The following is a 23110-nucleotide window of genomic DNA, read 5'->3' as shown; positions in this document are numbered from 1 at the left end:
AAATCTTAATTCATGTTAGAGTTTACAAAGTCAGGGGTGCATGCACTAGTCTTTACAGTCATCACTAAAAGATAGAAAAATTAAAAACAAGATGAATATTGGTGCCATTTGTTCAGATAGTGCTGGGAGAACTTGAAGAGAAGATGCAAACTTGATGGTGGGATGGATTAATGTGAATCTCATAAGAGATGTCTGAACTAGATAAAAACTTTTTGAGGCACCTGCTTTCATGATAAAAACAAAGAAAAGTGAGGCATCTTTCATTCGTGCAGACAGTCCTGAGTTTAGCTCGCCATCCTTGCTGCTTACATGGAAGTGATGAGTGGAGTAGGTATCAGAATCCCAGCAGAGTTCCTCATGCAGCTGAAATACAAGGCAACGAGGACACAAGTCCAAAGCCGCCACCACATGGCCATCTCATTTGCCAGTTACCACGGCTCTTCCAAAGTCATCGCCCTAAGTGATTGGATTCAGAACTCTTTTGGGAGGACGGAAGTCTAGAATGCTGAGCAGACATGGGTTTGGCATGACAGGGGACTAAAAGTTCCATTTCCCTTGGAAGTATCATAACAAATAATCATATTACATAATCTGTATTAAAATGGCCCAGATATGAATAGTTAATTGTTAAATATGGGAAGGCAGGAAAAATAATCATGATTTTGAATATATAATAACCTGTAATAGACTGTTTTTTTACAGACCTTTGTTTATCTTTACAACTTCTGACAGCACTGTACGTACAAAATGTACCCATCTGTCGTTCAGCCTTGCAAAACGCTCAATACGTCTCGTGTTAAGCCTTTGAAGAATTTTGCTCGTTCGTTCTTTATTGACAGCTGTGATAGAGCTTTGAGTCGTTTTGCACTTATTGGGTTCCTCAAGCACAATTTCTCATGTTTTAGTGTAGAAAAACACCATCCCTATTTGGAGATTGTCAAGAGTGTTGTGATAGTAATTTCAAGGAATTTCATCATGTCACTGAAAGCTTCTCTTCCTTTATTTTAAGGGGAAAAAAGAGTAATGGACTAGATTTTCATTCACTTATGAGATCTGAGTAAGGCTAAAGCTTGTCTTCTGTGTATTTTACTGTTTTCTAAAACAGGATGTCATTTCATTGCTGATACTATGTCTGAATTCTTACCACTTGCTTTTTGCATGGCAGCGTGAGTGTCAGAAACCTCTGAGTTCCATCAGCCTACATTGCTTTTCCCTTTCCCGTGTCTGTGCTGCTTTCCCATCTCGTTCCCCCGCATTCATCCCTGCCTGCTCTGCTGCTGCGGCACAGCACTGAGCTCTCGAGGATTGGACTCCCGGGTTCCCCACAGCCAAGCACTGAGCCCTCTTTCCCCTGCTGGCTGCTCAGGTCGGGCATCATCAACATAGGGATAAGAGACCTGTCTGATGCTGACTACGTTATGATCCTGGGTCAAGAATTTGGTGTTTTAAGCATTATATCATTCCATGGGCTTCTGGAATAAGCACTCTCACCTAGACTTCAATATGCAGGCAGTCCAGGCCTGAAACCCTAGCCTTCCAACCCCCAGGCTCTCATGGCATTTCACAGCCTCGGTTCAGCTTGCTGCTGATGCTGAAACACACCACGGAGAAAACGCTGCAGGTCCCTGTTCTAAACATGAATCATTTCCACCTCTGAAGATGCCCTTAAGGAACTGAGCTTCCTTTCCATGAGATCATTGCATCTTACTCTCTTCCCAAAAAATTTATATCCAAGAATCCTTTCCACTGGGCTTGCTACGATGTGATGCGGAGGAGAGCTGTGCTTTCAGGGCAGAAATGCAGCGCAGCATTTAAAGCCCTCAGAACCTCTGGCACATTCCATCGTCTTAACTGTGAGTGTTAAAATCAGAGGCAAATGTCAGCGATGACTCCAAGTTGTTGAAGGACAGAAATCTCTGCATCTTGGGGTGTCACTTCATGTCATCCCCGCAGGTGCCCTCTGCAGCTCTTTCTTTGCATTTTGGGGAATGAGAAAAACACGGCTCAGGACATGTCTCAGCGGGCACAGTGGGTGACGTCCAGATTGGGCATCTACATATTAAGAGGTGCATTCTGTTCCCCACTCCCATCTCCTGTTTCCCATGTACTCTTGGCTTTTCTCAGACGTGGCTTCCTGGGCAGAAGCAGGAGCCCACGGATATTCCCGGAGAAGGGTGGGAATGCAGAGGATGGGTGGGCCAGAGCAGAGCAGAGCACCTCAAAGCTTCCCGGGCACTTCTACAGATTCCTGAACCCCCTCCCAGACCTGGGAAATCAGAATTTCAGAGGGCTGTGCTCAGAGATCTGTGCTTTTTCAAAGCTTCTCAGAGTAACTCTGACCCTCACCCTGGTGTGGAAACTACTGTCCTGCAGCAGTTGTTTCTGCATTTCACCCATGGACTTGACAGATGCTCACGATAGCCGGCGCTTGCTCTGTGGTGTGATCAGACTGAGGATGCAAGGCTGAGAATCAAAGATATTCGAGGAAAGAGAAACCACGAAAGAGAGGCAGACCGTCTTACTCAACAGCAAGCAGATGGTGCATTCACTCAGAGCCTATTTATCGTGCATCTAGTATATGCCAGATGCTTTTCTAGGTGCTGGACACACAGCCGTGGACAAGACAGACAACATCCCAGACATCACACAGTATGTAGTGTCTCTCCAGGCCATTGCAATCACGTGGAGAAACATGTAAGAAACAGCAAAACATGGAGCTGCTCCTGGAGGCGGGGAATCTTAGTTTTGTTCACTTATGTGTTCCAAAAGCCAGGACAGTGCCTAGTGTATGGAAGGCATTTGTTAAATGAATGAAGAATGTATTTCAAGGGAAGCTGTGCATATACTATAGAGGAAAATGGAACAGGGCAGGGGGCAAGGAGTCTGGGGTGGGGAGGGTGGGGGGCACCAGGCCCGCAGGAAGGTGCCGGTCCAGAGCCTGGATGCTGGGCGAGGGTCAGCTGTGCATCCTGACCACAGGCCTGAGCTCGTTCCTGTTATACAGATCAAAGAGCAATCTAGGATCCACCCACCTATTCCCTTCCAAGGGACACTCTGATCAATTAGCCACAACAAAAGTTACCTGCAGGTCAAAACATTCTGATTACTACTTTATCCTGCTGCCCCCACGTAAATTGGCTCTCCCTGCCTCTGGTTAAGCACTGCCACATGGCCTCTGCTCTTCTAGGATCCCATCATCCCAGATAAAATCAGAGAGCCCATCTCAGTCGCCAAATCTGGCCTAAGAAAACAGCCACCAAAGCCTTGTCAAGGATGAGGTACTCTTCTCATTTCTCGGTGCCTTTGGAGGAGTCTCTGGGAGCTCTCTGTGGACATAGTGAGGTGTGTGTAAGTACATATGTATGCATGTGTATATATGTGAGTATATGTGTTACATGTGTTAGTGTGTGTATGTGTGCATATGTGTATATCATATGTGTGTGTGTGTATGTTGTAGTCCAATATTTCTATTTTCCTAAGCCTTTGGATACAGTATTCTAGGGAAGTTTGGGCATCTCAACCTCATTAAAAGCAGGTCATGGTTGAGGTCAAATTTCAGCCAGCCAGCCAGCCAGCCAAGCAACCAACAGACCAACCACATGGTACAGCCACTTCCACCTGCATAAAATAAATCTGGAGTCTCTCAGCACTACACCTTAACTAATATATTAGGACCAACCAACTCAGTGTTATATTTCATGCTCCTTAGTCTAACACCATTAGAATCTGGTCTTATGTGCGTTTCCTAGGTTTCCGCTGATATAAATAAGCAAAATCTTGCAATTATTTTCAAGTATAAACCGTGTCCTCCTGGTGAGACTTTGTGCTTGTGCCCCCGGAGCATGCTGAGATTGACCCTAGATGTGGGAACAAGGGTACAAGGGGTGGTTTTGCTATTTATTTTATGGAAAGGTCATTATTACCCAGCAGGAAAAGGAAATTTCCTGATTCTACTGTTGTGTCGGTGTGTTTAATATGCTGGTGGTTTTTGCAGTTAGACCAGCTAGCATTGCATCATATAAAGCAGTGGTTCCTGGCTGGGGGGCAATTTTGCCCTCCCCGACCAGGGTATTTGGCGATGTATGGGGACATTTTTGCTTGTCATAACCTAGGGGGAGTGGAGGGTTGCTACTGGCGTCTAGTGAGTAGAGGCCAGGGATGCTGCTAAACACCGTACAACGCACATGACAGCCACACAACAAAGAGTCATCCCACCCCAATGTCAACAATACAACATCGAGCAACCTCCACCCATAAAGGGCATCTGATGATGACAGATTTTATTTAATGTCGAAGCTCTAAATAACACACAAGAGCTGACTTTATCTGGGATCTGACAAAGAACTCCTTCCAGATTCAGTTTCAACTAACATTCTGGGTTCCTACTCAATGATTTTTCCCATCTGATTGTCTCAGCCACCCTGGGATCCAAGTGTCATGAGCCTCCTTTTATCACAAGGAAACTGAATTGAAGGGGGTTCCTGCACAACGTCAGAGCACCAGTGAGGGGCCCAGCAGGGATTTACACCAGGCCCTCTGCCCCCGGCTTCCTGCCTGTGCCACGTTGCAGGACTCGGCAGGCAGCAGCTGTCAGGTGGCGCCCCAGGTGTCCTTCCTTGGCATGCTCCTCTTTCAGGAGGGCTCCTTGGTTGGCCCAGGTCTGGCTCTATGATGTCATTCATGGTGTCAACATCCTGCTGGGAAGTAGCACTCAATTCTTTTCTTTCAAAATTGGCTCTGTTAGAGGTTGAACGGGTGACAGCAAGCAATTATCCCTTTCTTTCTTTTGCCTGTGTTCCCTGGTCTTATTCAGAGGCACAAAAGGGAAAAATGTCTGTGGCATGGAGGGCCAGGGGATTGCTGTGAATGGGTCCGGGCCACGTGACACTGAATGAATGCCAAGCAGGCGGTTTACAGGCGTTTCTAATGTGAGGCCACATGAACCTGGGGACCGAGGAGCTCCTCCTGGCCAGAGTGGAAGGAAGCTTCTCGGAGGCCCCAGCTCTGCTGTTCTCCTGCGGCCAGATTTCTGGGCCCCAGAACATCACCAACTTCCATGTGCGCACATTCTTCTCTCTTTCGCCGTGCCAGAAGTGGCCATGTGCTGGCTCCTTACACTTGCAACTCCTTTGAAAGAGGAAATTTTTAATTTCCTTTGGCATTTCTGAGGCTTGGAAAGCTGGGGACAGATGTTTCTTCCAGCTGCGGCCGTGCCCCTAGGAGCCAGCAGGCAATCAATTTCTAACCTGTTGCTGGGCAGCTCAGGCACCACGAAGGAGACTTAGTCTCCAGGGATTAAATATTAAGTGCTTTCTAACATTTACACATTAGGCTCGTTTTCTGAATATGAGAGCAGCAGTAAAGCAAAGGGGAGAGAAGTTTACTACCTCTTAACTTGTGCAGCAAATCGAATTTCTATCGATGAGAAGAAGTGCTTCTCCCCATAAGAACCCTCCAAGTGCTTGGAGGAGAAAGATGGGCAGAGGTTTGTGGGTTTTTTAAAAAAATGCAGTAATAACATTTATAGAGATGAAACTGTCAGCACTACCCCTAATACTGCAGATTAATTCTGACAGTCGTCTTCATAATGCAGGGGAGGGAGATATTGCCTCTATCCCCGGGGAACATCTAAAAATGAAACTAGACAAATGCCAAGTATTGCTGTGGTTGCTTTGCTGTATTTGATCTTTAAAAGTTTTTTTTCCTCTCATTCTACAAACTTTTATCCATAGGTGTGAACACATTAGCATAAATAACTCTGTACTCTGGACATATTTTTAGATCTGGTTTTATGCATGCGCAGCTTTTCCTTTCTGGAATTGCATACATTCACACAAAAGATGAAAATCACAGCAATCGCTAACATTTATTGAGTTTCTTTCCGTGCCGGGCACTATTTGTTCCAGGTGCCTTGCATGTGCTCACTCGATGGGGGCTCACTTAATGCACCAGGATGGGATTCTGTGGCTCTGATTTCCAAATGAGGAGACACAGGATGATAAGGAAACCTTGGGAAGCGGCACAGCTGAGACTTGCACCAGGCAGTCTGACTCCTCAGTCAGCACACTGGGCTCCTGAAACTGGGCCACGCTCTGCCTTCCCCTACATGCAAGGGGACCTCGTGATCCTGCAGGATTTGTGGGCCCGGTCATGGGGCCTGGACAGTGGAGGTGGAGATCAGGGGCAGGACTCGGGAGCTGAGCATTCTCCATACCAAGTAAAGAGGTCACCAGGCAGTGGTCCTCTGGGACAGGAATTACCCACTAGGTTGCCCTACTGTTCTGCTTTACTCACTTGGGGTCCCTGAGAACCCAACGCTGATGCCTGAGAATCTTCGTTAAATTGGAAAATGTAGAGCTATTAGAAAAGGGTTGGCTTGATGGAACTCAGTTCTCACTCTGAAAGGAAGTCTGTGCATCTTATATGTTAATTTATTGGGCTAAGCCATTTCAAACTGCCAACACCCAACTATTCCTGATCTATCAAACAGCAATTTTATATTGTTCAACCATATGTATGTTTTTATTATATTTATATCTAAAACTACTGGTGGTTGCACTCTCAATAAGATTTGCCCATTTGATGGGAGGACTTTTGCTTTGTACCGTCCAAATATTTTTCTTCCTTTACAGATATTCCTTCTTAATCTTATTTTCCTTCTTTGGATACCATTACAGTCTCCATTTTTAGCTGATATAAGATACAAATTGTCACCCAACTGTCTTCTAGTTTACATTTATCCACGAACATCAAGCCATCCTTTTATTTTTAACCCTTCTTTGTCATTTTGCCTTAAATGTGTCTTTTCACAACTCCCAAAGAGAATCTTATATAATAAAGGATACTTTTAGCAACAATGTTGAAAAAGTTCAAGTCACAAAACAGAGAAATATTTACAAAGCTCTTCAATTGTATCATCAATATTTTGGCTTGTTATGCCTTTTTCATTTCTTTTAATTAATCTTATACCAAAGTTTGCACTTGCGTGGAACAACATGTCACACTCTTTTCATTCCCTTTACTCCTTAGTTACATAGAGGCAATGTGTACCAGAAGGGACACCTTTGAGTCCCAGTGGTTGATCTTCTCCTCTGCTTCAAGAAACACTTGAGAGGCAGGGATTTATGTGGACTGGGGCTGGGAGAATAGGTACTCTTCTAGCACGGAGCAGCTGCCGGGCGAACCTGGGCTATGAGCAGGAGGTGGCAGACTGTGTCAGCCGTCTACCTTCTCAAGGATTCTGTCTTTTGTTTCCACTCACGATTCATTGTTTTAGTAACTTCTCCAAACATTAATACACACCTGTTTTCAGTCATGAGTCTGAGATCTTATTTCAGGACGAGCACCAGTCCCTTTTAGGTGAGCCGTCTGCTGAATTCTGCTAAACCTCTTCTCTGCTCTTTCCTGGTATGTGCATAAGGAGGCCACGAGTGCGTCTAGGGGGAAAGGAGGAAAATATTGCTCATTTGTTTCATGGAGAATTGGTGAAATGTAAAGATGTCAATGCATGCATATTTCATTTATACTGATGTTTAACAAATAGGTGAACTACGAGACCCAGAGTGGGCTGCAGATCAATGACAGAGTGAGAACCCACGCTGGAAATGAGCTGGACTCGATGACAGGTTGTGTAAATAAAAGAGAGTAAATAAATAAAAGAGAGTAATAAAAATAAGTAAAATAAATAAAAGAGTAAATAAATAAAAAGGCTGGCCCTGGTGCCGAATGGCTCTCTGAAACTATGCAGGGCATATCATTTCTCATGGCTCCATTTTTTTTTTTTTTCCCCATTTCAAAAATGTCAGAATTAAACAGAAATATCTCCAGGAATTCCCTAACAACTTTGTGATTTTATGGACCCTCTAATATATCAGAATTTTCTTTGGAACGTTCTTATAGAAGGACCTAGAGACCTTTTCGGAGAACAGTAAGAAACATAATTAAAGAGTTGGTAGGTAAGACTTGTGAAGAAAGTTTAACAAGCAAAAATCATTTTGCCTTAGAAGACAAAAGACAAGTGGTTGATATGACTTTAAGATAATACAGAAATCTACCAAAAAATGAGTCCAGTAAGAAGCTTAGCTTTTCTTTAGAGCAAATATGTTATGACTGGAACAAAATGAAATATGCTCATTAGAGAAAAGTAACATCACCAAAAATTCACACAGAGAAGCAAAACATAATTGCATCCCCCAAAGTTATCTTTGTCTTCACCAAACTTTCTTTTAGCAATTTGTTCTAGTTAAAAAATGTTTAAATTATGTTGCGTATGATTCAGTATCCTGTTATTTTAAACTTACATTAAAATGAACACTTCTAATGTTATCAAATTTATTTTATTATTTTTAAGACTATGCCACAGTTTATATAACTACATGATTTTTTACTTCTAGTCATAACCCTTTGGAAAACAGGCATAACACTTTGCTCTATATTTTCACACTTTCTTCATGATAGAGCACTACTGCTGAGCTTTTGGGACCAGTGGAAATGAACAAGTTTGCTGTTGTTGATAACGTTATCAAATTTCCTTCCAGAAGAGCTAGCTCTACAAAGTTACATTCCCAACAGTAATCTGTTTCCTCCCTCACCAGCATACACTTCAACAGTTATGTTATCATTACAGCATATGCTTTCTAAATGATGTTTGTTTCTTCTTTTTGTAAATTACTCTTTATAAACTTTATTTATTGACTTGTTGTTGTCTTAGTGGTTTTGACCAATCACCAGATGAATTTAGAATTTTCTAAGGACATGCAAGCATGAGATGATTTAAAAAAAATATATATCATTGGAATACTATGTAACTGTGAATATATTAACATGGAATAAAAGCCTAGATAATATTTTAAGTGAAAAAAGGAGGTGGAGAGCTATATACATCACATACACAAAAAATTGTATATGTTTTACAGAAATAAATATTACACATGCATACACACGAAATATGTTATAAAGAAAAAGAATAACATTTTCTGGGAGAGAACAAACAGGAGTTGCGATAGAAGGTAGTCTGGGGAGTTCTTTCTGAGGCAGTGCCATCAGGGAATCGGAACGCACTATCAGAAAATTGAGTAGGAGTTAACCATGTGAAAATTAGGAACAAAAACATTATGGAACAAAAACCTATGCAAAGGTTAATCCACTAAAGGTTAACCTAAGGCAGGAAAGAGTTTAGTGCATTAGAGGAAAAGAAAGGAGCCAAACTGACAAAAATGTAGTGTGGTTACAGGTGTTGGTGGCAGTGGTCGTGGCTGTCACAGAGTTAACTGAATGCCCCTTCCCCACTCTGATGGTCACTTTCAAGTCCCAGGTTTTAGATGACATTCTCCCGGGCTGGGCATGCTTTCTCCACTCACCTCCATTTCCTTCTCACAATGGGTATCGGGTCTTGCATTTTATGCATGAGAAACTGACACATGGAGTGACTTCAGTATCTGTCACTGGGTCATAAGGCTGGAAATTTATTGGGGAAGAACCAGAATAAAAAGTGTTGTTTTTGTTTCAAGTATCTCTTTTCTTAAACTAAAAATTTAATAAACATACATGCTATAATTAATTAAGGATAAAATAACATACCATCAAATGATTTCCCTCTCAATTCTAGCCTTTGTGGCTCCCCACTTCCCCGCCTCAAAGGCAATAACTAGAACCAGCTTGTTGTGTATCCTTCCAGAAATGTTCTGTTTGCTGTAGCTTCTTGAATCTCTTCGCAATCCTATTCAGCCACCTCCCATTTATGGTCGTGCTCTCGCTTCCTCATTTCCGCTTGTTCTCGCCTTGTGGATATAGCACAGGTGCTTCCAAATGGCCAGCCCTTCTTGCATTCTGCTGAAGATGCCAATAATGACTGTGAGGTTCGACTGTCTAATGCGGGAAATTCATCAGAGATCTGTCCCTCCACTGATCTTTGCAGTGTTTGAAGTAGTGTTTTTATTGATACTCATCACCAAGCAAGGAACTACCTGTTCCAATCCAGGGCTTGGGAAGGGAGAAGGCAAGGGAAGTCTTCTTGAGTCTTCTCTCTGCCCGCTTGTGGACTGAGTATGAGTCGTTTCTGGAATCTGCAGGTAGAAGGGGCTGACACTTGGTGTGCAGAGCTCCTGCTGGGACTCCTGGTCTCTAAGGCTCTCACTTAATGTCCATCTGTCCTCTCTGTGTTGTTTCTTATGCTTAGAACCAATAAAGTACGTGTAAGGCTACAATTCTTGGCCTGCACTGCTGTCAGGGTTCTCTCTGTCTCTTTCCACCCATAAAGCTTTGCCTCTGAGATAGCATCAGCCAGAAAGCACTAAGGTTCTGCTGGCATCTCCTCTTCCTGACTTCCTGCCAAGTTCCTTCCTGGGATTTGTATTTCCCTGTAGGTACAGACTGATGATGGCAGGAGAGCGCAGGAATGTTGGTGGGAAAGGAAATACGGCTCATCTCCCAGTGCTAGAAGGGTGGCCTGGGACTGTGGGCCAGATGCTAACAGTTCAGTGCCTTGGGACAGATGTTTGGGGGATGAAAAATGTCTTCTTGTTTCTGTTCTTTTGTTTTTATTTTCAAGAGGAATTTGTTTCATAAAGCAGAGTTTGAGTTTGCTATGAACTGAAGCCTGGGTGGATTTATCTTAATCAAACTCTTCGTGCTGCCTGTGGTTATTTCCTCCAGGACTGTGGAATTGTCTTGCTCTCAGTCTTAGTTTTCAGGGCTATGAGTTTCTGTGCTTTGTAGGTACATAAGAGGGAAACCGGAAGAGGCTGGACACACCCTTTACAGCAAGCTAAAAATGCTCATGTAATCTTCTTGGTAACCAACCTTTCTGGTGATTCTACATTATTTTATTAAATTGATATCCCATAGTTGACATTAATTTCACTATTTTTGGCCACATAATGTGTTTTCAAATTTTTGCTCTTATTATGAATAATTCTACAATGAATGCTTTTGTGCATAAAACTTTCTGAAGGCCGTAAACTGAGATAGGTGTTCCAACAAAGCTGGGTTATGGCAGAAATTTCTTCTTGTCCTAGAATTTCTGTTTCTCCTTCTTCCTAGAAATTAAGCTTCCATGTCAGTCTAGAATAGAGACTGTATCTTCCAGTCTTTCTTTCTAGTGACTTCCTTTCCATGTGACTAAGTTCTGGCCAAAGTAATATGACTGGAAGAAATGTGTTCAAACTCCAGGAAATTTCTTTAAAAGGAGGGGCTATTTGCTTTGTCTTTTCCTTTTCCTCCAGTCTTCTGCCTAGGTTGTGGATGTGGTGGCTGGAGCTCCAATTCTGCTTTATTCCATGAGGTTGAGGCACAGCAAATTGGTTAGATGGGAAGAGCCGGGTCCCTTATGTTTCATGGTGCTTATATGGGAACAAATACTTCTATTATGTTTAAGTACTCTTTCTCTTGGGTGTTTTAACTTGTAGCTGTGTGCAGTTCCACTACATACTTGGAGTAACATGAAGAAACTATTTTAATGAGTAATCAAAAGATAACAAGAGACTGAAAATAGAGATCTTAGAAAGTAAGGTAGATGTGTGTCCAACATAAGCTTTCATGCCTCAGGGATTTTTTGTTTGATTGCTTTTTGGGTATGATTAGCCTGCTTTAAGGATCTGCTCTAATGCACCTCAAACCAACATGCTACATCCACCCATGTCTGTTGTACATCCACTGAAGCCAGACAGAGCAGATACAATTATCCCCATTTCTTACCTAATAAAACTAAACTCACCCAGACAATCTGGGAAGCTTGCTAAAATTACAAGCTTCTGCACTAAACCCCAAACCTATTGAATCACAGTGCCTGAGATTGGAGCCCAAGGGGTAGTATTTTCAATAAGTTTACTGAACAATTCTGACGGGCAGAGGTGTTTGGGGACTTCTGCCCAATTCTACTGTATTTTGAGATTATTGCTTTGTTTTCCCAGTTGCAATGACCCTCACCCTAAAAACTTAAGCCCACATGAAATGGATCTGAGGAAACTTGACTTGACCAGATGTTTTCATCTTTGAGGGATGGTGAACTCAAGCACATCTGCAATCCTTTGCTTTCAGAACCTTCCCTGGACTTGTACTCACTGAGGAGTCTCTAAGTCTCCACTTCCCACCTCTAGTCTTCTCACCAGTCCCTGGTGGAGAGTATGTAAAGGTTACAGCTCCCCTTTCTGTTGAATCAAACTCTCTTTTATCTACCTGAAACCTAACCAGAGGGCTCCAAGGAGGGGGAAGGATGAGTAATGAGGATGCAAATGTGTTTCAATTCACTTGGGGATGTTTTCTCTGGTGAAAACTCTTCCTCTTTGAATAATGCATGGCCTTCAAGTCATTAAATCATTATGTTCCTTGTGTCCCACTGGGAAGATTAGTTCTGAGAGTTGAGAGCCCTTGAATGTTTGTTTCTTTGTGTTTATAATTTTGGAATCTACGTTGTTAGGGCTTTGTGGTAGGTTGTTTCCAAACATCATTCTCCTTCTGTGTCCTACATCTTGCAGTAGGACTCTGCGCTTCCTCCACCGAGAGGTGGAGCCTGTCTCCCCACCCTGCGGACCTGGGTGGACTCATGACTCAATTTGACCACGAGGATGTGGATGAAGTGGCCTGTGCCAGTTCTGGGTCTTGGCTTCAGAGACCTTGTGCACTTCACTTGTCTCTTGCAAGCCCTCCACACTGTGAGAACAAGCCCAGGCTCGCCTGCTGGAAGAAGAGGAGCGATGGCCCAGTCACCTGTCACCCCAGCCCACAGCCAGCCCACTGACCTGAGCAGGCAGCTGAGCCCAGAAGAGCCTCAGCCCCAGTGGTTGACCTGCATAATCGGGAGCTACATAAATGCAGTTGTCTTAAGCCACAGAATCTGGGGATGGTTAATTATGCAGCAAAAGCCAGCGGAGAGAGGCATCGACACAGCCTCCGAGGATGGGGAAAAGCTCGGGGCGGGGGGGGGGGCGGGGGATGCAGGGGACATACACTGAAGGCAGAGACCCTGGAAGGGTGATCTCACAAAAGTCTCCGACTCTCAGCAAGCGAGGACATCTCCTGTCTTAATGAGGTAAGACAGTGTCTTCTCTGAGAGCCTCCCCTCCATGGGGCCACCTGTGTCTACTTGTACAATACAATCGGATTAAAGGAAAACACTCAGTTGTGGGTGAGATGGCTTTGAGGCCGTGACAGCCTCTGCTGACCATCCCAAGGGTCCTGTGTCTGGACCTTGTCTTCCACTTTCTGGCCGGGAGGAGACACCGTGATTATGGGGCAAATGGGCCCAGATAATTCAGTCCAAAGCTGATGCTCCCTCTTCAGTGTCCTCTGGGTTGTTTTATTTTGTTTTGTTTTGAGATATAATTCACGTACAATAAAATTCTCCATTTTAAAGTGTAAAGTTCTGTGGTTTTTAGCCTATTCACAAGGTTGTGCAACCACCACCATTTCTAGTTCTAGAATGTTTCCATTGCTCCACAAAGAACCCCCATATTTGTTCCCTCAGTGGCTTACACTTTTCTTCAGTTTGAAGACTAGCAAAGTTTAATATTTTTAGATCATTTTCTACTGTGCAATAAAAAAATGTATAATTTATGAATCATGTAGAAATTTCATTAAACCATCAAACTTTTGTCAAGAAAGCAAAAAGATGGTTTGTTTTTTTCCGAATGGAAGAAATACAGAAATAAAAGCAATGCAGAAATTTTTTAAAATGGGTTTGTGCAAAATTTAAAGTAAAATTCATTGTCACTCCCATCTCCACCACACAACTGCTATTTTCGGTTTGGGGCATCTTTTTCTAAAAGATGTTTTTACAGATATTAAATCTCATCACCAGAGGGTTTAAGTAGCATGTGTTCCTTTGGCTTGCGACCTGTGGGTTTAAATTAATTTTCCTGGTATTCTGCTTACTTTTGTAGACTCAGATTCCTATTGAAGACTTTGACTCACAAAGATACAGTGGAGTGCTATGTTTAGGGAAACACTTTGCAAGTAGTGAAAATATTAGCAAGCTTGGAAAAGATTAAGAATAATATCAAAATTTTTATTATAACAATATTAACTATATATTTCAGACAGTTTGGAGGCTAGAGAGAATGAAATAAAAATGATTCTTAGTCAGACCCATTCTAAGTACTGTTATCGTCTTAATGAATGTTACTTAAACATTTCTTTTGCATTATCTGAACTTCAACTTTAAGAACTGTGATAAGCTTGGTAGAAGGTTATATTTAAAATGTGCAAATTACCAATTATGTTATTAGAATGATGAACTGCTTTGATGTTTCATTGCTCTCGTGCATACTTGTGGATAACTTTTACCAAAGACCTTCCAAAATGGGCTAAGAGCACTTGATGATTAGAATGCTGCCAGGAACATTGCTTTTCATTACACCTGGTGATGAAATGCTTCTCCCTGAGATACATTATTTCTGACTATTTCTGATATACATCTCCCATGAATGGTAGTATAACACTATCCTGAGGAATGTCTACAGAAAAAAGCAATAGATTTTTCAATTTATGTTCATCTGTGATTCAAAGACTGTTTTTATTACAGAGATTTTATATTGTGCTTTAATTCTGCTCCATTCCTGGTTGTTGCTTTATGTTTATTTCAGTTTTTGAAATCGTATTTTAACAAAAGAATGCTTCAGATCTTCACTGTCTTTGTTTGAAAGACAATGAGCCAAAAATCGATTGTAATTGATTACCACCCATTCTATATATGATTTTATGGCAGATTAACATTGTATATTGTGTTTTCAAAAGTAGTGTGCTGGATGGAGTTGAGACTTCATAGCATATCTGATCATGGTTCAAAAGAGGAAAGCAAATAATCGAAGCAGTGTGTAGGTGGCAGTTGATAAACTATAGATCACAAAAAATTTACTTTTAATGGAAACTCATGATTTTGTTTTATGATTTTTATGATAAAGACATACAATCCTTGAGAGAGGAAGTTTACAACTTTATGATTTCGTCTCTATTGCTACATAAGAGTTAACCCCACAATCAGTTCAAAGTCGGGTCCCTCTATGTGTTCAGGCTGTTGATTAGCGGGGGCACGCACATCTATATTTTAAAAAGGGTAAGAATGCCTGTTTCTTTGAAGGGTAAATTTCAGGGACATTAGTGACCCTGAGAAGGTGACCACTTTCCATTCTTGCCATTCCAAGGCAGGTGGAATTATAGAGTCCTGAGACAGAAAAACAGTTTTATTTTAACTTGAATATCCTGAAGGGTAAGAATTTTGGAACAAATACAAAGCATGTTTATTTTGTGGGGTTTACTAACTAGTTTGCAAATATAACCTGACTATAACCAGAAGTATATGTGGGAAGTTGAGTCTTTATATTCATAGCTGACCAGATTTTAACAAATGAACAATACAGACTCTTGAGTGGATATTATTTGCTGTGGATTCTCTGCCACCCTTGGTAGCCTGCATATGTAACAGAAGGAAATCTTTCTCTAGGGGTCTGCAGATCTGTAGGGATCTCTCTCTCTCCCTTTGTGATCTTATACTGATATCTTGGCTTTTCATCATTAAATAAAAACATAGGAGATATATATACACACACATATACATGAGAAATATAGAAATACATCCACATTTAATTGTGCATGAAAAGGAAAGTGAAAGGACGAGACAGAGAGAGAGCGAGCGAGCGCTCACTCACACCAATTGTAAATCCGAGCCCAAGGCTTCAGACGTGGTGTGTGTGTGCTTCTCGGTGCTGACCAGCATCTGACCCATATTGCAGGTTCTTTCCTTCCATCCTGTGACATCTCTGGCTTCCATTACTGTTGATTCTCTGCTGGCTGCCTCACTCTAGCCTCGGCTCCAAGTGTCAAGGAATCTGATGTGCTACTTTGATCAGCGACCACCTCATTTGCCAGCCCTTCGTCAAGAGAAGTTTATTTAGAAGGCTTTTAGGGAGCTTAATTACATTTTCTTTTATCTATTTGAAAATAAATTAAACAGCATTTCATTTACAGCACTCATGTGTTCACCATTCTGCCTCGCCTTCTCCGACAGCCCGTGTGTGAGAGAGAAGGAGAAATACTGCATTAAGTTGTATATTTCATGCAGAAATTTCAAAACATTCTGACAGATTGCAGAAGTAAATGCTAAACAATAACAGTGTTTACACTCAGTAATGAGATAATTTATTGCTAAATTAGTGGGACTTTGCTTTTCTTGTTTTGCAAATGAGGAAGCAAAGTCAGAGAAAGGATATTTCCCCCTCCCCAAGGTCGTACACTCATTTTCTGACAGATCCAGGGAATGAAATATGATTTTTCCATATTTCATCTTATGCTTAGTCCATTGAGCCACTAAAAAGTGTGAAGGTAAAAATGGGTCATGGAGAAGGTAAGTTATATCATTGTTGAATGATTCAGGTGTATCCACTTTGCCCTTCGTTCTAGAGTAAAAAAAAAGAATGAACGTAGGACTGACTGATTAGTTTGCATTTGTAGACACATGCTTCAGTGATTTTTAATTTTGATCTGGAATGTAGAATGGATCCCCTATTTGAACTTTCATGAGATATCTGAATGAGAAAAAAGGTTCACGAACAATGGAATAGATCGTAATAAAAACCCTGAAGGAACCAGTGTTTGATGTTCAAAATTTTCACTCCCTATATTCAAGCTTAGATAAGAGAAAATTCTTGCCATGGACTTTCCTTAAAGTAAGATAGAATTTAGTTAGCATTTTGTGCTAGAAGTTTATTTTGTCTTTTTTCTTTTACTTCCATTGACTAAGAAAAGTCAGGCATATAGATATCAATTAAAATAAATCTGTATTTTAACATCAACATTAAAAAAGATAAAAAAAATTTCAACCAAATCCCACTGTCTCTGAATTCTCACATGGGAAGAAGTCCCTTTAACATCAAAGGGGGCTCTACACCCAGTGAAAGACAGAGCAATGGTACATGAGTTTGGGGAAAGTGCTTTACCTGTAATGATGATGTCTGAGTCACGTCCGATTGTGTCTGGGTTGGAAAGAAAAGAATTGTGTATTGGCAGCCTTGCATTCCAGAAAGCATTTTGAATTTGAAAACCGGATTGGAGTGAAATAAAGGGAATATGATGTCTAAGGGGAATGAAGGGAAAATCTTGGAAAAGATGTTTCGGTGATTTGGTGGTCTGCAAATGGGAAGAGAGATGATGTCGACAATGAAACCCAAGTTAGAGTTGACCAGACCAACCAGACTGGAGGTTTAGGAGGCTGAGACGGCTGTGGCAGGATACACTTTAACTGCTATGACTATGATGTAGCATATGCAGTAATGCTAAGAGGTAAAGTATAATTCATTTCAAACTTTCTTTGGAAGTCACAGGTGCATTTATTTACAGCTAGCCATGGCCGTTATGCAAGATGTATCAGGATATAGATTAAGGAAACTATGTCTGTTACATGGTAACAAAGAGACACCAAACACTGTGGTTTAGAAAAATTGACCTTTCTCTTTTCTGTAACAGTCCAGAGGGTGCAGTCCAGGGTCCTCAGTCAGCAGGGGCATGGCTCTGACAAACCTAACACGTGGCTTCTACCTTTGGCTGCTCCAGATCTAGTCACCCTCAGGCCAGCAAGGAGGGAAAAGGAAGTCCTGTGCTTCCCTCTCTAGAGTTACCGCCTGGAAGTGGTTTCTGTGTTAGTTTCCTAGGGCTGCTGTAACAAAGTATCACAGACTGGTGGTTTAAACTACTGAAGTTTATTGTCTCTCAATTCTGGAAGCTAGAAGTCCAAGACCAAGTGGTGGCGGTTGGTTCTTTCTGAGGCTGCGAGAGAAGGACCTGGCTCGTGGATGGCTGTTTCTCCCTCTATCTCTGTATTGTGTTCCCACTGTGGGCACCTCTGTGTCTAATTTCCCCCTTTTGATAAGGACACCAGTCATATTGGATAAGCTCCTCATTTAAAATGACCTCATTTTAACTTGATCGCCTCTATAAAGACCCTATCTCCAAGTAAGTTCACATTTTGAGGTACCACCAGGGTTTAGGATTTCAACATATGGATTTTGAGGGACACAGTTCAACCCACCGATATCTCTCACTTCTGCTCACACCCCATCGCTGAAACTTATTCCAGGTCTACGCTGCACCACACTGCAAGGGAGGCTGAGAAACGTAGTGTCTTTCCAGGCAGCCATATGCCGAGCTCAAACCGAGGACAAAGAAACTAACCAGGAGGCACAGTCTCTGCTACCAGCCACAGCCCTCCCTCCCCACTTGCACTGACCGCCAGCTGTCCACAGGCATTGACCACCTGCGTTTTGGTCGCTGCTCCTTCCCTGCACCTACCATGGTGACTCACACTAAGGGATTCCTGAATTTTTTGGATGATGGACTGACAAGAGCAAGTGGCCTCAATGCCTGATAGGGTTAATGGTGCCTGCTCCCCTCAGCTCTCGTGGAGGTTCACACACAAGCGTGGACTTAGATGCCCCAGTGGCTCTGTCCAATTCTGCTAGAAATAGGCAGAGGTCACAGAAGGTGGGGGAGAAAGAATGCATAGAGGGTCTCCATCACTGTTTCTGCTGGAGTTTCTTCCCTGTTTAAAGTTGCCGGCTTCATATTCTAGACAAGACAGAGGGTTGGGTGGGAGGACTTGGTGGAAGTGGTGGGACAGTGGTGACTGAGCAGCAGGTCCCCTCTAGGTGGATTGCCATGGGTTCTCTTCTGGGTTCCCTATTCTTCTCTCTCTACTGGATCTGCTTAAGCCATCTCATCCTCATCCATGGCTTTAGCCACAGTTTTGTGAACCTTGTACCTACATATTTATCTCTGGCCTCCCTTCCCTTCACTCTCATGTCCCCAGTCATCTCCTGGATTGGTCCATCCATCTGTCCTCTAGGTTCTCCAAGCTCAGCACAAATAAAGTGAAATTCATTATCCTACCTGCCTCTCTACACTGCTCTAATTTCTTCTCCCCTTTTATATCCATCTTAGCTACGATCTCCACCACTCCTTCATTAATAAATATTTGTCAGACACCTTCTATGGACCAAGCAGTGTTCCAAGTACTAACAAGGTAGCATAGTCTTTGCCCTCATGAAATTTATGGGTCAGTGGGAGGTGAAAGACAATATGGATAAATACACATGGTTACTAATGCTATAGAGGGTGCAAGCTTAAAAAATAACAGAGGTATACTTTAGATCCAGATTTGGAAGAGAAAATTCCTCTGAGGAGGTGACAGTTCAAATAATGACAAAAAGAGCAAATAATGTGTGGTGGAGGAGGTTGGGGGGCAGAAGCAATATCATGTGCAAAGGCCCTGTGGTGAAAGAGGGTATGTTGTGCTTGTGAACTGAAAGAATGCCCAAGATGCTGTTGTGTTGGAGGGTGGAGGGGGAGAATGGCTTGGCAACTGGTCGGAGAGATAGGTAGGAACACGCCATAAAGGCCCTGTCATCTTGGACGTGTTAAGTTTGAGATGTCTGTGAGACACACAAGTGTGGACATGAAATAAGATGTTTGATGTCTAAACCTGGGGTGAATACACCTGGGATTGTGTGTTTATGTGTCTGCCCTAAGATTAAACTGTAAGCTCAGCACAGACTGAAAACATGTCTCATTCACAGTGGTGTGAACCCAGATACAGTTGTATTCTGTCTATACCAGGGTTTCTCAACCTCCACACTATTGATGCTTTGGGCTGGATAGTTCTGTCGTGGGGGGCTTTCCTGTGCATTGTAGGATTTTGAGCAGCTTCCCCGGCCTCTACCCACTAGATGCTAGTAGTATCCCCACTTGTGACAGCCAAAAATGTCATCAGCCATTGCCAGATGTTTCTTTGGGGACAAATCACCCCTGGTTCAGAACCTCTGGTCTATACCAGGAGCAATCAGGAGGATGTGTGCCAAAAGGGGAAAGAAATGGGCCTGTTCTAAGGTTCATGTCCAGGTTTGTGTGTGAACAAACTCTCTTTTGCAGTCGCTACCCTTTCCTACATTGCAAACTCTCATTTGTTGTTTCGTATAGCCTAACATATATTCACAAACGCTTGTTGGGTTTTTTTTTTTTTTTTTTTATGATAACAAAATAATCTTTAAAAAAATGCTTCCACTGAAATCCTGTGTCAGGAAGTTTATAAAACCCTCAAAATGCCACTGAGAGGAAAATGTGCTTGAGAACAAACATCTGTTGGCTTGTTTGAAGCTGTGACAGCCCTCGGGATTTAGCACTTACCGTTTGGCAGGAACAAGCCTTCAGTTTCTTTAAAGTTTAGCAAAAGATGCCGGGAGATGTTTCTTTCTTTCTCTTCTTCTTGTTTGACTTAAACACTTAATTGGGAGAATTATGCCCCCTAATTTAGTGATGTAGTGACAGAATTGCAAATTATTTCCGAGGATCAGTGAAATGATATGGTAGGAAAGGACACAGATGGGTTGTTTTAGTAAAAGAAATAATTCAGTACTTCTGGACTGCTGTTCATCTCTCAGTCTACCGTTGCCATCATGACATGCTCCACGGTGAGTGCTGGCACCAGCTGCCACGCGGGGTGGGCCCTCTGTTTAATGATTCCCAGTGTAAAGCAAGGGCCGGAAGGCTTCCTTAGCTCATCTTCCCAGTTCGACACACCTGACGGAATCTCCTCCACTTCCTAAGGGAACTCTCCTTGGCAGATCATCTTGCTAGAGAAATGGGGATCTGTGATTGTCATTGATACTTGGTTATTGAGCTGACACTGTGTGTGACGTGGGTGAGAATTCATGAACGGAAAAGTGATTGTATTTTGGCAAATATTTTGAGTTAGGGTGGCCCCTTGTTTTGTCGTTGTTGTTTTAATGACCTAAAAGTGCTGTGGGGTAGATCAGGGCTCTTCTGCCCCTCCAGTGACACATGGGGAACTAGCGAGACACTCTAACAGGCACTGGTGAGGGGAGGCCCTGTCCTGCCAAGGCGCTGGGCTCTGGTGCACACTGCACGTCCCAGCTGTTGTGCAGAGCAGGTAAACTGACACTATGGCCAGGCTTGGAAAGGGGAGTGGAGCCTCTGTAGACAAGTGTGCACCTGCCCCAGAAGCAGGAAGCGGGGATGAGAGACCCTGCCCTGGCCCTTCCCTGGCAGACATCCTCTGCCTGCGACCCTGTGGGATATCGGTTGGCAGGAGAGCCCTCCTGACCTCTGTCAGGGTGAGTTTTGGGGAGAGATTGCTTCAGCTATCCAGTGGTCCTGGACTTCGCTTGGGTTGGAACAATCACTCCGTTCTCTATCAACCAAAGTGGCTTCAAGCATGATTTAGCCGTTGTGAAGCAATGACCCAGGCTCGTGAGTTTAGTTGCAGCCATCTGCTCTTCCCATTGAAACGTGAGCAGTCAGTTAACTAAATCTCATGGCGTGAGAGACAAACAGTACCTCAGGGGCTGTCATCACTTTACAGATGGGGAAACTGAGTCCAGGAGCAAATCAGTGCCTTGTCTTCGGTAATGCAATTAACTATGGGCAGACTCAGGGCTAGGACATAGATATAATTTTTTCCAGTTAAGTGTTTCTTCAACATTTCCTACCAAATATCAGAAAAAATCCTTCTAAGTCCAATAGATTTTTGGTAAGAGCTTTATCGAGGTATAATTCACATATCATGGAAGTTCACCTGTTTTAAGTATACAATTTAATAACTTTTAGTAAATGTACAGAGTTGTGCAATCTTATCACCACAATCCAATTTTAGAACATTTCCACTACTCCAAACATATCCTCCGTGCCCATTTGTAGTCAATCTCCACTCCAACCCTAGGGACCCTCTCCCAACGTGAGGCAACCACTAATCTGCTCTTTCTATAGATTTGCTTTTTAAAAAGATGTTTCATATTAATCAAATCATACAATATGTGATCTTTTCTGTCTGGCTCCTTTCACTTAGTATCATATTTTTGAGGTTCATTCGTGTTGTCATTCCTTTTTATTACCAAATAGTATTCCATTGTGTAGATTGACCACATTTTGATTATCAGTTCCCCACCTGATGTGTATTTGGACTGCTTTCACTTTTTTAAAAAATACATCCGATGCAGTACATGTACCATAATTTGTCTAATATTTTTGTTACTATTAATTTAGTTGTTTCCAATTTTTTTTGTATTATAAATATTGATGTCATCTACATCTTCAGACATACTATGGTTTTCTTTCTTTTATTTCCTGTGGATAAAATTCAAGGTGTAGGATTTCTGAATCAAAGGGATACAAATATTTTTCTTATTCTTAGTATATATTGCTAAATTGATTTCTAAAATGGATACTCCTATTTTCATGGTGACAACCTGTTTGTACCAATTTTACTACAGGTTATTATCTGATATTATTACTTGTTTAAATGTTTTTTGCAAATTCAGTTTTCATAAAGTGGCTTGTTATTTATTTCTTTGATCCAACTTTTCCTTATGTTAATATTTGTGTTTACTCTTTATATTTACTTTTTTGTGTGAGTTATCTTTCATAGTCTTTGACCATTTATCTACTAGAGATTTTTTTTTGCCTTATAATTCTCATTTTATTTTATTTTTATTTCAGCATATCATGGGGGTATAAAAGTTTAGGTTACATCACTTTTTGACTACTGTGAGTAATGCTTCTATGAACATCCACATACATGTCTTTGGAGGTATCAGTAGATTTATAAAAAATGAATTTGCAAAGGATTCCAAAGAGAATTCAATATTAAACTAAAAATAGTGCTCTACACAACTCAACAGAGAGATGAGTTGCAAAATCATCGGTGGTGTCATTAGCATTATTGACATCATAATCAACAGCCTTTATTAGGCACTAATTGCTCCCAATTCCTGGGATGGGTAGGAGATATTTTTTATTCTCTAGGCTAGAATCTTTTAATTCATACTCTCTTCTGTCTCCCTCTAAAAAGAAGATGTTTTCCTTATTCAGAAATAGTGAGAATGTGTCTCAGGGGTGATTAATGTGCAAGCTTTGGCTGCCTTGTCTTCAAAGTACCCTAAGTGCTGTAGGGCTAGCTTCTGAGAGTCCCCTCATTGACCTACTGACATTGACCTTGGGTTCTTCATTGTGGGGTGCTGTCCTGTGCATGGCAGGTTGTGTTAGCAGCACCCCTGGCTTCTACCCACTACATTCCAGTAGCAAGACTGCCAGTCCTGATAATCAACAATGTCTC

This window comes from Eulemur rufifrons, chromosome 17 (assembly GCF_041146395.1).
Source record: "Eulemur rufifrons isolate Redbay chromosome 17, OSU_ERuf_1, whole genome shotgun sequence".
Taxonomy (NCBI): domain Eukaryota; kingdom Metazoa; phylum Chordata; class Mammalia; order Primates; family Lemuridae; genus Eulemur; species Eulemur rufifrons.
Note: the sequence above shows the minus strand (reverse complement) of the source record.